The 13,925-nt window shown below is 52.2% G+C and overlaps 1 long non-coding RNA gene across 1 annotated transcript; it reads right to left on the bottom strand.

Annotated features, from left to right (window-relative positions):
- On the bottom strand, positions 4,115 to 13,906 carry LOC110260939. Its single transcript, XR_002344555.1, has 5 exons — positions 12,702 to 13,906; positions 7,725 to 7,928; positions 6,156 to 6,324; positions 5,396 to 5,528; positions 4,115 to 4,244 (listed from the first exon to the last, which is right to left on the bottom strand). It is a non-coding gene; the product is annotated as an uncharacterized LOC110260939 (long non-coding RNA).

The following is a 13,925-nucleotide window of genomic DNA, read 5'->3' as shown; positions in this document are numbered from 1 at the left end:
CATAAACCCACTCTTTGGAGGATCTTCAAATGACAGGGAAGAAGCAGGGTACTACCCTCAACTGGCCCTGAGGCCAGGGTCAGAACAGTGCAACAGGGCATAAAGACACTTTCTGGAGCAATAGAGGCATTTTAAAACTTGATGTGATGGTGGTTGTATGTCTCATACATTTATCCAAATTTATCAAATGTACACCTAAATCAGTGAATTTAACTGTAAGTAAATTATTCCACAATAAAGCTGTTAAAACAAGAATTAGTCCTGGGAACTCACATTTGGGAATTACATTGTGCACATGCAGGACTGAAAAACACACAGAGGCATGTATGTCATAAATGCTTTCAGTATGTAGGAGGGAAGCATTGTGCAGCCAAGTGGTGAAAAGTTCAAGGTTATACTTTTCTGCCATCTGGTGGCCAGAGTGGGCAATGCCAGAATGTCTATCCTTCAAGCACAACTTCTGGAAGTTGTACAGTTAGGCTTAGGCACAGTGGGCAGAAGGCAGGGGACATTCCTCCTGAGAAATCTAGTGTCCTAGTGTCCAGAGTGTCAGAGGTAGGGAGTCCTGGGACTACAAGAAAAGGGATACAGTCTCTTAATGACAAAAGAGAGAGTGCTTTGGCGGAACAAAAAGGCAGAATGGACATAATTTGGTAACTTTGCATGTTGAGATAAAATATGAGAGGGTTTTATATGGATGAGAGGGTGAGGAAAGGAATAACCATTTAGGGAAAACAATGGGGTAAGCGGGAAAACTACTCATGCAGATGCCCATGGTGGGCTGGGGATGTTCAGCAGAGGTGGTGGGGGTCGGGGGTAGGGGGTTAGCGAGGCGAATTCCAAAAGGCAAGAGATCTCCCTGGATGAAGAGGCCCATGGGAGCCAGGGAACAAGAGTCTCTTCTCCTAGATATGCCTGGATCTTCTGACCCCTCAGTCCTACTTCCAGGAAACATCCCACAGATAAACATTTCATGCATGTGCTATGGGCATGTGAAGTCTGGGCCCTACAATGTCTGCAGAACCACTGAGAATAAAAACAAACTCAGGAAGCAGATGACCAGGAGGAACCCACCTGGTTCTCCTGGCCACTGTGCAGCTGGTCCAAGCTCCAGGGGCCTATGGACAGGCCCAGTCCTGCTTCCTACAAAAAAATGGGGTCAGTCACCTCTGTGGGACACTAAGTGAATGAGTATGTTGTTTAAATGTCAATGAGAGATGACACTTAATCTAGGAGGACAATGGGTGGGGACGAGGATTTACGCTCTTAGCCCTTTGTAGCCTCAGGGGCTGAGATCTCTGTGTCCAGTTTTCCTATTGGCTGTTTCCGGAGAGAGAGCTTGCTGGGCTTGCTGAGAGCCAGGTGGGGCAGCTCTCCAAAGCACCTTCCTTCAGAGGGAGATGAGAGAGTGTGGGCAGGGAGTGAAGGTGAGGAAGGGAGGATATGCCTGGGGCCCAGTGGGGTGCAGGGAAAGGCAAATCTCCATTGGGGATTGTTCATCCAGCTTCAGGGGGGATTTATGAGAGTGTCTAACAAGAGAGGACCCATGGTGGGCTTGGCAACCAACATCACACAGTACGTTCTTAAATGTTTTCTAGATGGATGGGAGGATGGAAGAATGAATGAATGAATGAATGAATGGCTATGGCTCCTCACTAGTGCGTGTGGGCACATCCAACAGACCCCCACCTGCACTCAAGCCCACCCCTCTCCCGTCCCCCTCCGCACCCCACCCTCCCAACCACGGGGAGCTGCAGTTCTGTGTACTCCCCCTTGGCCTCCATTAGCTCCCGCACCTTCTGGGGCAGGATCTCTGTCCAGAACTGGAGTCTGCGGGCCTTCGGGGCCCGGCCCACAGTAGGCTGCACATTCAGCTGCATGTATTGCTCCTCCTGGTTGAATATGGGCCAGTGCAGTAGACCCTCACCATTGGGGTTCCTAGAGACATGCCTCCGGAGGGGGAGCGTGAGGGTCACTCTGAACCCCTACTGAGCCCAGACCCGAGCACTCTGACCGGAATCGGGCAAGGCAATCAATCAGGGCTTGGGGAATGAGAGGGGAGGTTTTCCACAATTAGGAAAGAAACTACCTTCCACTAGAACGCCACCTCTACCACGGAGTCTGGCAGTCTTTGTCCCTTCCTAACAGAGGGAGGCTCTGCCCATAATAGCACTGCCGGCGCCCCGGACCCCGCCATCCAGGTCACCCAGAGATGGAATAAGCGCCCAGCATCCATAAGGTCCCTTTCTGTCCAGGAAGGTCCTAGACCTGGGCAGAGGGCTGCCATGCAGTTGAGGACATGTATATTAATGAGGTCACTATAGACAAGGGGAGCCCTCCCTGATGGCTTTAACTGCGGAGGTTAAAGTAGGGGTGTAACATGTCACCCATTTCGAGCAAAGTTGGCCCAGTACTTCCTCATCTTCCTGCTCAGCAGCTCCTCCTCCCCAGTGATTCTGATTATAGAGCAAGAGGCCGGCGTCCAGGTCAGGGCAGCTCCAGCCCAGCACATGGGTCGTTCCCCCAGCACGCTCATCAGCACAGGTAGAGCTTCTCCTGGCTCTCTGCCTGCTCCCCAGGCCCCCTCCTTGCCCAGACCCCATACATCCCCTCGGCCTCTGGCTGCCCAGACACTAGGCTCGTCCCTGGCCCCGAAGGCTCCCTTCTTCCAACACTAGAAGGGCATTTAAGAAACAAATATGGCTTTGAAAACCCACCTCTGCAGCCATGCCGCACACCCTCTTCTATACACATCTCTCCGGGGGTAGAGGCAGAGGGAGCACAGGCCGCAGTCGGAAGAGTCCATGACTCCAATTCGACCTCAGTCTTTCTAGCTGTCAGATCTTGAACACCTGATCCCATCCCTCTCTGAGCCTGCATCCTCACTGCCAGTGAGGACAATCACCCCGACTCAGGGCCCGAGCCAGCATCTGGTCCCCCAGCCTGGAAATGAGGAGCCTCTGAGGGACCCAGCCCCGGAAGACTCACTGTGGCTGCCCCAGATGGAGGCTCCAAAGACAAAGGCACCTCTTCCCCATGGTCTGACCTCAGGTAGCTCAGCTTGATGTCCTTGAAGAAGCTGGGCTGATGCTGGAACTCACAGAAGTAGACAGGGGCCCAGGAACCTGGGGAGGTGGGTTAGACTGGCCGTGACTCAGGAGCCCCTCACCTGGAACTTTCTCGGATCACCCATGCTGACAACCCAGGGATGTCCAAAGCTGGCTGGACTCAGGACCGTGGGGCTGAGGGAGGCCCAGGCTGGAGCAGGGCAGTGGGGAGGGCCCAGGTTCAACTTATGGCCTTGGAACTTCCTAGGGTGTGGTCTTAGCAAGTCCCTGAAGGTCACTGAATCTGTTTCCTCATCCATAAAATGGGGTAAATGCCTGTCTCTTAGACTAGCCACAAGGATTTACCGAGATGAAGGATATCAGGTGGCTGGCACCTGGGGTCAATAAATAGACGTGGGCTGGGATCTGGACACCAGAAGACCTCACCTGGCACCTGAAGCCCTGAGCAGCACCCCCAGCCAGTGTGGCCTTATTTACAGGTGTACTCATGCTGAAACTTTGCTACTTGGAGAGCAGGGATTGCAAAGACATAGTCCCCCAATGGGGGGACTCATAGAACTGGGTGTGGAGGGCCTGGGGGACCTCACTGTCCTCTATGTACTCCTCCATCAACAGGTCACCAAATTCAGGAGGCATCATCTGCCCTGGTGATCAGGAAGAGTCAGGGTAGGCAGGCTGGCAGGGCAGGGAGGCAGCAGGGACTGGGTTGAACGATGGATCCCAGGATGGGTTAGGGAATCTGGGCGACGCTGCATGGTTAGGGTATCTGTGAGATGGGTCTCCCATGCCTTGGGATAGAAGAGGAGCCCCTCCCCATGGGGCAGGTCCCTAGGAGTCTCACCATCACTGCCGATGTTTCCTGCAAAACATCCTTCACGGTCTCTGTCCAACCTGCCTGGGTGTCTGAATTGCTCACGCTCTGGGTAGTGAGGGAGAATCGGGCTGGAGGTAGGATGGGCCTGGAGCCATGAAACCCCCCACCCCCACCCCTCCGATGGGCTCCCTAGCACCTGGAGGTTTGGGAGTGGGCCCCACGGAGGGGATGATCCAACAGTACTCCTCAGTGGTGATACCAATGATGCTGAGGATGGGGCGAAAGTCTTCAGAGGCCACCAGCTCCTGGGGGTGCCTGGGCAGGAAGATCCTATGCACTAGGCTGGAGATGATCTTGAAGGGCTAAGGGACATCAAGGTCAGGTTACAGACATTTTCTGATACCATAGACATCTTCCATCCCTTCCTGGCTCACCCCAGGATGCTTACACCCACCCCAGGAGGACCCACACCTGCCTGAGCACGGCCTGGCCTCGATTTCCCATCCAGGGAGTGAAGACACCAAGGTGCAGCCACAGAGTAACTTGTCTGGGGAGCATGAGGGGCTCCAGGCTTGCCTGCCCCATACCTACTGGTCCCCCTCCTCCATACCCACGTCCATTCACAACCTTGGTGATGACCAGAATCTCCTCTTCACTCTTGCCCCGCAGGTGTACACCGGGGCCTCTGAGTCAACCTCAAGGCAAACAGGTTAGCCACTATCTGTCAAGAGACCAGGCAGGGGCTGGCTCATCCTCCAGGAAGAGGAAGAGGCGGTCATCCCAGAAGGGGGGTGTGCCCAATGCCCTGCTGGAGGTAGATGTACCCCAAATCTCAGAGTATCATAATGGATTCTTGCGGTTCTGAAATTGTTCCAACTTCCCTGATGGTCAGAGGTCCCTGTCAAGGAGGCCATCTCACCTGCCTAGATGGTCCTGCCCATGGAGGGGGACCCCCAGGGCAGCAGTGTTATGGGCCACAGAATACACTGGCTTCCGCACTGGCACAGGTCTGCGAATTCTGACCCCTGAACAATCCTGATAGGCAGCCGTTCCCAAGGTGGGAAGGGATGGCAGGGGAGTCCCTGTTATCCCCATTTAACAGACAGAGTAATGGAGGCTGAGAGGCAAGAGATGGGACAGCAGGTCTGGGCTTCCCACAGTCAAGGGCGCTCACTATGGAGATCACGCCAGGTGAGCTGGAGATGAAGCCAGGCACCACAGCCACACCACTCTCTGTGATGGCACCCTGGAAGAAGCCTTGGGCCATGGGGGACACAACATGTGATGACACACTTAGGCCACCCACAGACTGGCCAAAGATGGTGACAGGGCCGGGGTCGCCTCCAAAGTAGGCGATATTCTGCTGGACCCAGCGTAGCGCAGCCACTTGATCCAGGTAGCCTCAGTTGCCAGTTGCATGCTTATCGCCAGTGCTGAGAGGTGGCAGGGATGGGGGTCATGGGACTGTCCTGGCTCCTTCAGCCCACGTTGCTCAGCCCAGCCCAGGTCTCACCTGAAGAAGCCCAGCACGCCCAGGCAGTACTGGATAACAACCACCATCACGTCCTCCAAGGCCGCCAGTCCACAACCATCACAATGGAAGCCATGCCAATCACAAGCCCACCACCACGGATCCACACCATCACCTGGGGAATCCAAGGCACAATACCATGTGGCTTCCACCCACCCCAAACCCCACCAGGGCTGCTACCCAGACTAAGCACCACTTTGGCTCTGTCCACCTAACCACATGGACAGAACTCCAGCAAGACATGATAGCATCTTCATGGCCTGGGCTGAAGGCAACCCAAGTTCTGTCAGGAAAACTGGGCTTCCCACACTTTAAGGCCTGTCCCACATACCAGAGCCTGGCTCCATTTCTCCCAGAAGCCCCTGAGGTGGAAAGAAAAGGGGTGTCTCTCTAATCACAGCATGTGCACATTAATTAAAAGGCCCTCCATTCTCACTGACCCAACAGATAATCCATGGCTGGGGTCTCTGGCCACCTCAAAGTGGAGCCCTCAGGTACCTGAGTGGGTCCTGGGTGTGAGCTGGTTGGGTGGGTTCTGAGTCTTTCCCAGGGCCACAGTTTCTGATCTCTGGGAGAAGCCAGGTTTCTGTGACCCTGTGCCCAGGGGTCAGCCACCCACACTGGGTAAGAAGCCTTTCCTTGGATCTGAGAGCAAGAGGCTTCTTGACAGGGTCCACACCGCACTGGGGCTGCGGCTGCTCTTGTCCTTTTTAATCTTCTTACAGAAGAAATGTTATCCTACCCCTCAGCCAGCTATGGTCTGGCACTCCCAGGCAGGCCGGAAGCCTTGTGGGTATGGGCAGTGTGTAGATGTTGACGTGCAGCAGTCTTCAGACATGGAGGTGGAAGGCAGGGTCCTATTCATTAGTTTCTGAGACACTGAATCCATGCCAGCGACGTCCTGGAGACACCTGGTGGTCACGGCAGGCAGTTAGTCCTGGGACTGTGCCATGGCCATGACCAGATCCTGGGCCCACTTCCCCCAATATCCCACTCACACAAGACCCTTCTCTAAAGCCCCTTCTGCACCAAGTTACAAGCCACAGGTTCTGGAGAAGCTGGGATGGAGCCTAGTCTTCCAGGGAGGCCTCAAGCTTATGTGGGCTTTGGATACCAATCCTCCTGAGGCTGAGAAATCTTGACTTTTTTTCAGGGCGGGGATCCACACCTACAGCATATGGAAGTTCCGGGCTTGGGTCGAACTGGAGCTGCAGCTGAAGCCTATGCCACAGCCACAGCAACACCAGATGCAAACCGCATCTACAACCTACACCACAGCTCATGGCAACACCGTATCCTTAACCAGTCACTGGGTGAGGCCAGGGATTGAACCTGCATCCTCATGGATTCTAGTTGGGTTCTTAATCCACTGAGCCATAACAGGAACTCCTGAGGAATATTTTTTGTTTGTTTGTTTGTCTTTTTAGGGCCACACCAGTGGCAAATGGAGGTTCCCAGGCTAGGGGTCAAATCAGAGCTACAGCTGCCGGCCTACAACACAACCACAGCAACGTTGGATCCGAGCCGCATCTGCCACCTACACCACAGCTCACAGCAACGCCGGATCTTTTAACCCACTGAGAAAGGCCAGGGGTTGAATCTACCTCCTCATGGGTACTAGCCGGGTTCATTACCACTGAGCCATGATGGGAACCCCATAAGAAGTCTTGACTCCTGTGGGTGTCTATGTGAATCACTGGTTGCATGTGTTGACACTCACCACCACATCACTATACTCTGACAGGCCTGGAACAGGGGAGTAGCCCATACACCTGTTGCTACAATGAATGGATGTTAATTTCTTAGAGAAGGACAGTGGGTGGTCCCTCACCTCAAGGCAGACTCTCAGAAAACCCCATCACTCCCACAGAGTTTCCAGTTGCAAGAACATATACATGGCTCTTGGTAAATGGCACCTGGCCCTGCCGCTTGGCACAGTAACTGTGGAGGGCTGTCCTCCACTCCTCAGGGATCCACAGCTCTGCTGCTTGAGTCAGAAGCTCCTACAAAGTTCAAACTCCTGCCACCAACACCTCCTCTGGTGTCAGAGATCACTTGGCATAACAAGAACCTAGGGAGATGTGTGTCCTGCTTATCCCTTCAGCATGTGGACCTAATGCTCTTTGAGGGCTGAGCCCTCAGCCTGAGAAAGGTACCTCACTCTTTCAAGCATACTCATTGGAAAAATGCATGTGGGAATCCACCAAACTCAGAGGAAAGCTAGCTGTGGGGATTTAGATGAAATGATAACTACAGCCTGGCCCAGAGCTCTGAGCATCCTCTGTCCCAAAGCCTGGAGTTCCCTGCTTACTTGTCTGGGTGGGAGGTTCCATCCTTTACACCACTCCAAGATTCTGGGGGCTCTAGGGGCACAAACTGCAGTGGCCCTAGAGGTGGCTTGGCAAAGGGAATTCCCAGGGAGGTGTGGACCACCATGGCAGCGTTCTTCACCTGGGTGAGGCTCCCGGAAGCTGTCCTGTGCGTGTGGTCTGGATGGGGCTGGTAGAGTACTGGCCTGTGGACAGAGAGAGGGATGTCAGGGGTGGGTCTTCCCAGTCAGCTGCCCTCCCTGACTGTTGATGCAGCCACCTCTTCCCTGTCCTCAGCTCAGCTCAAGGGACACTACCAACACTTGCTTTATACATTTCCTGCCTGTAACTCTGCCCCCCACAATGCTTCACTGAATCTGGCCCCAGCCTTTTCCGCCATGCTCAGTGAAGCTCCTTGGGGTTTGGCACCGTGGTTTAGCCCCAGGAGCTTCAAACAAATGGTCACAGAACTTGATGGGGTGAGAGTGTCCTTTCCACTCACTGTATGGAACTGTGGGAATCAGATACGCAGGCCACGGCCGTGACCCAAGCTGCTGCAGTGACTATGCTGGCTCCTTAACCCACTGAGCCACAAGAGAATTTCTGATATTCTTAATAGAGAATGTTACAAATGAATAAGAAATATGCCAGCTGCACATATTTGTGAAAGAATATGTTCAGAGAGAATAACAAATACAAATAAATGGCTCTTACACAAATGAGGAGATGTTCACCTCACTCATGCTAAGAGAAATGCATGTTGAAATCTGACTGTGGAGTTCCCGTCGTGGCTCAGTGGTTAACGAACCCGACTAGCATCCATGAGGATGTAGGTTCAATCCCTGCCCTCGCTCAGTGGGTTAAAGATCTGGCATTGCCGTGAGCTGTGCTGTAGGTCACAGGCATGGCTCGGATCCTCCATTGCTGTGGCTGTGACCTAGGCCAGCAGCTACAGCTCCAATTGGACACCCTATAGACTAGGAACCTCCATATGTCATGGGTGTGGCCCTAAAAAGACCAAAAAAAAAAAATCTGACTGTGATGTCAACAGCTTGTTTTGTCACAAAAAGCAAGGTAATCAGACATTGTTTTCTACTGGAGGGCCACTGCGCCACACATGAAATAGTCTTGCCCCCAAATAAAACAAAGCAAAATCTAAAATCTGAATCTAATCAAGCCTCTAGAATATAAATACAAGTTTACAGGGGACAGAGAAAGAGTTAAAAGAAACCATAGGGATGTAATCAGTAAACCTCAAACTCTGGGAACATTTCCAGAACAAACAAAGAGCATTTCTTTCTTTCTTTTCTTTTTGGGCCACATCCCCAGCATGTGGACGTTCCCAGGGCAGGGATCGAACCAGCGCCACAGCAGCAACCTGAGATGCTCCAGTGGCAACATCAGATCCTCAATGCAAAGTGCCACAGGGGAACTCCCAAACTGGTTTCTTCTACACAGCAACAAAATTCCAAGGAATATAAAAGAGAAGCAGAGGAGGAATCTGAAAGTGGAAAGAGACTCATGAAGGTAGATAATAACAAACATAAAGATGTGGAAAAAGTGAAATCTCCAAACATTGCTGTGGGAAGGGAAAATGGTGCAGGTGCTTTGAAAACACAGAGAGTTGTTCAAAAGGTTTAACACAGAGTTACCACAGGATCCAGCAATTCCACTTCTAGGTATAAATCCAAGAGAGGTAAAAATATATGTCCACACAAAAATTTGTACACAAATGTTCATAGCAGGATTATTCATAATAGCCAAAACGTGGCAACAATCCAAGTCCATCAACTGATAAATGGATTGAAAAAAATGCATCTTCACACAATGGAATATTATTCAGCAATAAAAAGAAGTCGCAAACGTGCTATGACATGGATGAACCTTAAAGCTAAGCTAAGTGAAAGACATCACAAAGGATCACCTTGGACTGCATTTATATGAAATGTCCAAAACTGACATTTCATAGAGAGAAAACAACCAACCTGCTGAAGTTTGGGGAAAGGGGACTTGATGTGGCAAACTCTGTGAATATACTAGAAACCACTTTGAATGGGTAAAAGGTATGCTACGTGAATTATATCTCAAATCTATTTATTAAAAAAGAAGCATATCTACCAGTTTTTCAAGTATGACCCTCATTTAAATCTTTCTTAAAAAATCGTAAATACCATGATCATATAAAATAAAAATATTTGACTAGATGTTTGACTACATTAAGAGATTAGGAGAGATACACACCTCTCCTTTCAGTAGGACATGATAAAACATTTACAAGTGATATAATTCTGGGATTTGCTTCCAATAATGGGGAGAGGAGAGGTGATAATCCAGATAAAACAAAGCTGCCCAGGTTTTGATAATGCTGAAGGTAGATTATTGCATTTGTTATATTACTCTCTCGACCTCAGGGAGCCCTGCTGTGCTGCGTGGCTTCGGGCAGTCCCGACCCTCTGGGAGCCTCAGGGTGCAGAGAGGTGTCCAGTCAGGCTCCCAGTTCCCCCGGTGTTGTCTCCACTGCTCCCAGCTCCTCGGTGCCTTTCCTCCTGCAGGCTCAAGTTCTGCCGCTGCAAAATTGGGCAGATCTGAGCCTGGTTTCATTAGGAAAACAAGAAGAAGAAGAAGAAAAGTAAAGAAAGAGAAACAGCCTCAGTGAACTCTGCTACCCTACACCTATCAGATTGACATGGATCAACATGCTTGATGCCACGTGGTGTGGTTGAGACCAGATTCGACAGCTACTCACAGGCTCCAGAGGGCAACTGAGCAATGTCTTTCCAAGTCAAAAGGCCCCCCTTCTCCCCAGTAACCTACTGTCTATATAGTACGTTCTCCTGTGTAACATGCTATTGACACAGTTCCTTGTGGGACGTGACGCCTGCGCCTGTAATTCACTGCTGCCACTGACTTCTGAGGCTTGATGTTTATTACAGCAAAGAACAAAACCTGCTGAAATGTCCCTGATCAGAGGCTGGTTACATCATGGATGCTTCCTCTTTGAAGAGAAGCTCTTTGGTTAAACAGGAAAAAGAAGGTCTACCATGTGGGGGTGTGGAGAGGTCACCCCCTGTGTCAGGAAGTGGAAAAGTCAGGCATCGGAAAGGGAAAGAACTTGCGACGATTTAGGTTAAAACCAGGATGCCACACACACGTCCATTCTTGGGGAACTCCTGGGCAGGATGTGGAAAGCCCCGGAGACCTTGATTAGCTCTGTTGGATAAGCCAGGACTGGGTGGGACAGGAGAGGGTAAGATCCATCACCTGTGCTTATCAATTTTTTTCTTTTTTTGATTTTTTAGAGCCAAACCCGTGTCATATGGAAGTTCCCAGGCTAGGGGTCGAATTGGAGCTGCAGCTGCCAGCCTACACCACAGCCACAGCAATGCAGGATCCAAGCTGTGTCTGCGACCTACACCACAGCTCACGGCAATGCCGGATCCCTGACCCAATGAGTGCGGCCAGGGATCGAACCCACATCCTCATGGACACTAGTAGGATTTGTTTCTACTGTGCCACAACAGGAACTCCAATTTTTTCTTTTCTTTTTTTTCTGAAAGTGGGTCCTATACAATGTAGCAACATTTTAGTTTTAATTAATTAATTAATTATTTGGCTTCACCCCAGCATGTGAAAGTCCGGGGGCCAGAGATTGAACCTGTGCCATAACAGTGACCTGAGCCACAGCAGGGACAATGCCAGATCCTCAACCCGCTGAGCTATGAGGGAACTTCCTATAGCAACATTTTTTTTTTCTGGCCCCACCTGTGGCATGTGGAAGCTCCTGGGCCGGGGACTGAACCCATACCACAGCAGCAACCCAAACTGCTGCAGTGATAACACCAGATCCCTAACCTGCTGTGCCACAAGAGAACTCCAGCAACGTTTTTTGTTTTTTCTTTCTAGGGCCACACCTGCAGCATATGGAAGTTCCCAGGCTAGGGGTGGAGTCAGCCAATGCCACAGCCACAGCAAAACCAGATCGGAGCCATGTCTGCGACCTACACCACAGCTCACCACAATGCCGGATCCTTAACCTACTTGCGAGGCCAGGAATCAAACCCGAATCCTCATGGATATTAGTCGGATTCATAACCCGCTGAGCCACAACAGGAACTCCTCCAGCAACATTTTTAAGAGGGTGTCAGCTAGGCCTAGCATTTTGTGATGCTGGAAGGTTCCAGTGACCTTCTAGAGCCTGGTCAGCAACCAGGAAGGGCAGAGAAGACCCAAGGGGGAGAGAACTGTGGACATTTTACTAGCAGATTCAAACTGGAAAGGGAGAGGAGAGTCAGATCAGGCAGAGCTTGTTTGGATTCGGGGATCGCACCCTTCAAGAGGAGACCCAGGAGCTACAGACACACCCAGGCACTGTGCCCACAAAGTCTAAGCTGATAAGGGATACCACAAAGGCCTGCTAAGGATGGCACAAAGAGCCAGCACCTTTGCCCTGGAGACCAAGACGTGCCTTCCCCAGGGAGGGTTGCACGGGGGTGGAAAGGATGGCGTTGTTCTCTCCCATAGGCTTTAGGACATAGCAGCTGGGAGTGGGGGCTTCGGTACCCTGAGTCAGTAACCTTGCCTGGGGCTCCTCTGGAGAGAGGTTCAGTGGGTGTCAGGACAACCCTCTGGCCTAACAGGGAACATTCAGAGCCAAATGATGGCCAGAGGTATTATTACTGTTATTACCCCCCCCCCCGGGGCAGTGCCAGCCCCACCACAAACCCTAGGGGGATAATGTCTCAAATTCTTCCCCAGCCCACCTAGGCAGGTACTGCTCTGAGCCCCTAGGGACCACTCATCGGTTGGTGTAGTGTGATCTGGGGCAGCCCTGACTCTCCCTCTGCCTCAGGGGCACATCTTAGGGTCACGATGTGTTGGGTCCGCACAGGGTGCTGTAGCTCCCTATTGGCTCCCACTTCCCTGACATCTGTCCTCCCGCAGCCTCAGGTCCTGTCTCTGCAGAATTTGGCGAGTCTTACCTGGGTTCCTGTCACCCTGCTTGGGAGCCTCATCCTATAGCTGGGGATTAAGAGAAGCAGAAGTCTGAGGAGGCGCTCAGTGGCACTCGAAGTCCATCCAGCTGCATGGTGAGCTTACAGGTCTTTTTCTTTTTTGCCCTACCATTGGGCACTCTGCTTTTCACCAAGTGGCTGCACAGGAACCCATCCAGCAGTCATTCAGGTCTAGAGATTGGACTGGGCAGGGAGTGGTGAGTTTGGCAGGAGAGACGGACTGAACAGGCCAAGGCCAGTGGCAGGCAGGGGCTAGCACATTAGCTTCCCCTCTCCCCAGGTTCTTCTGGGCTTCTACACAATACCAAGAACCCTCACCTCATACCTGAGTTCACTGTCCTTACAGCCATGGGCCCGACAAGTGTGTCCAGGGGGTCGAGAGAGAGAGCAGACGGAACTGTGATTAGGGAAACCAGGAGAGCTTCCTTGAAGAGGTGCCCTGGTCAGGATTCCCACAGACAGAGAAATGGGAATGACCTTCGTTCAGAGCGAAGGGAACCAACTAAGTAAAGGCAGGGAAGAGTGGCTGCCCTTCTCTCCAAAAACTCCTTGCTTTCTGGGATCGATTTCCTGGCTCTGCCTTCATCCCCTTATTGTCCCAGTTCTGGGGGTCTCTGAGGACCCCCTCCCTGATCGGCAATGGCCTGCCTTTTGAATGCACACCTGCCTGTGGCACTCCTCTTAAGAACACCCTCAACCCCACCTCAGGTCTTTCCTTTTACCCACCTCCCGCCAAAATCGAGTTCAGGCATTAATCACTGGACAAATATTTAAAGAACACCAGCTGGCCCGCGCGCTGGGGACCAGGAGGGCACTCCCGGGCCCAAGGAGCAGTGGGGGCTGCAGGTGCGCCACCGGGAGCTTCCAAAACACAGTGAACCCTGCACGGACAGAGGCAATTCTGGGGAAGGGAGCGGTCGCCTAGTCTAAGGGGCGGGCTTCTCAGAGGAAGCGATGTCTGAAGAAACTTCTCGGTCAATCCCAGACGAACCCTAAGTGCCTCAGTCTCGGACTCCACGGTCTAGCACGCTACCCGCCCGCACGCGGGGCCGGGTCTGCGAGCCTTTGCTGGAGCGCTGCGCATTTCCCCGGGTCTGCGTGGAGAGCGCGCCTACAACACCGCTCCACTCTATCCCCAGGCGGAGTACCGGCAGCGCTGCGTGTCCCTCGCGTTACCCCGTCGCCACGCCA

Source organism: Sus scrofa, chromosome 6 (assembly GCF_000003025.6).
Source record: "Sus scrofa isolate TJ Tabasco breed Duroc chromosome 6, Sscrofa11.1, whole genome shotgun sequence".
Classification (NCBI taxonomy): domain Eukaryota; kingdom Metazoa; phylum Chordata; class Mammalia; order Artiodactyla; family Suidae; genus Sus; species Sus scrofa.
Note: the sequence above shows the minus strand (reverse complement) of the source record. Positions and strands in the feature narration are given on the sequence as shown.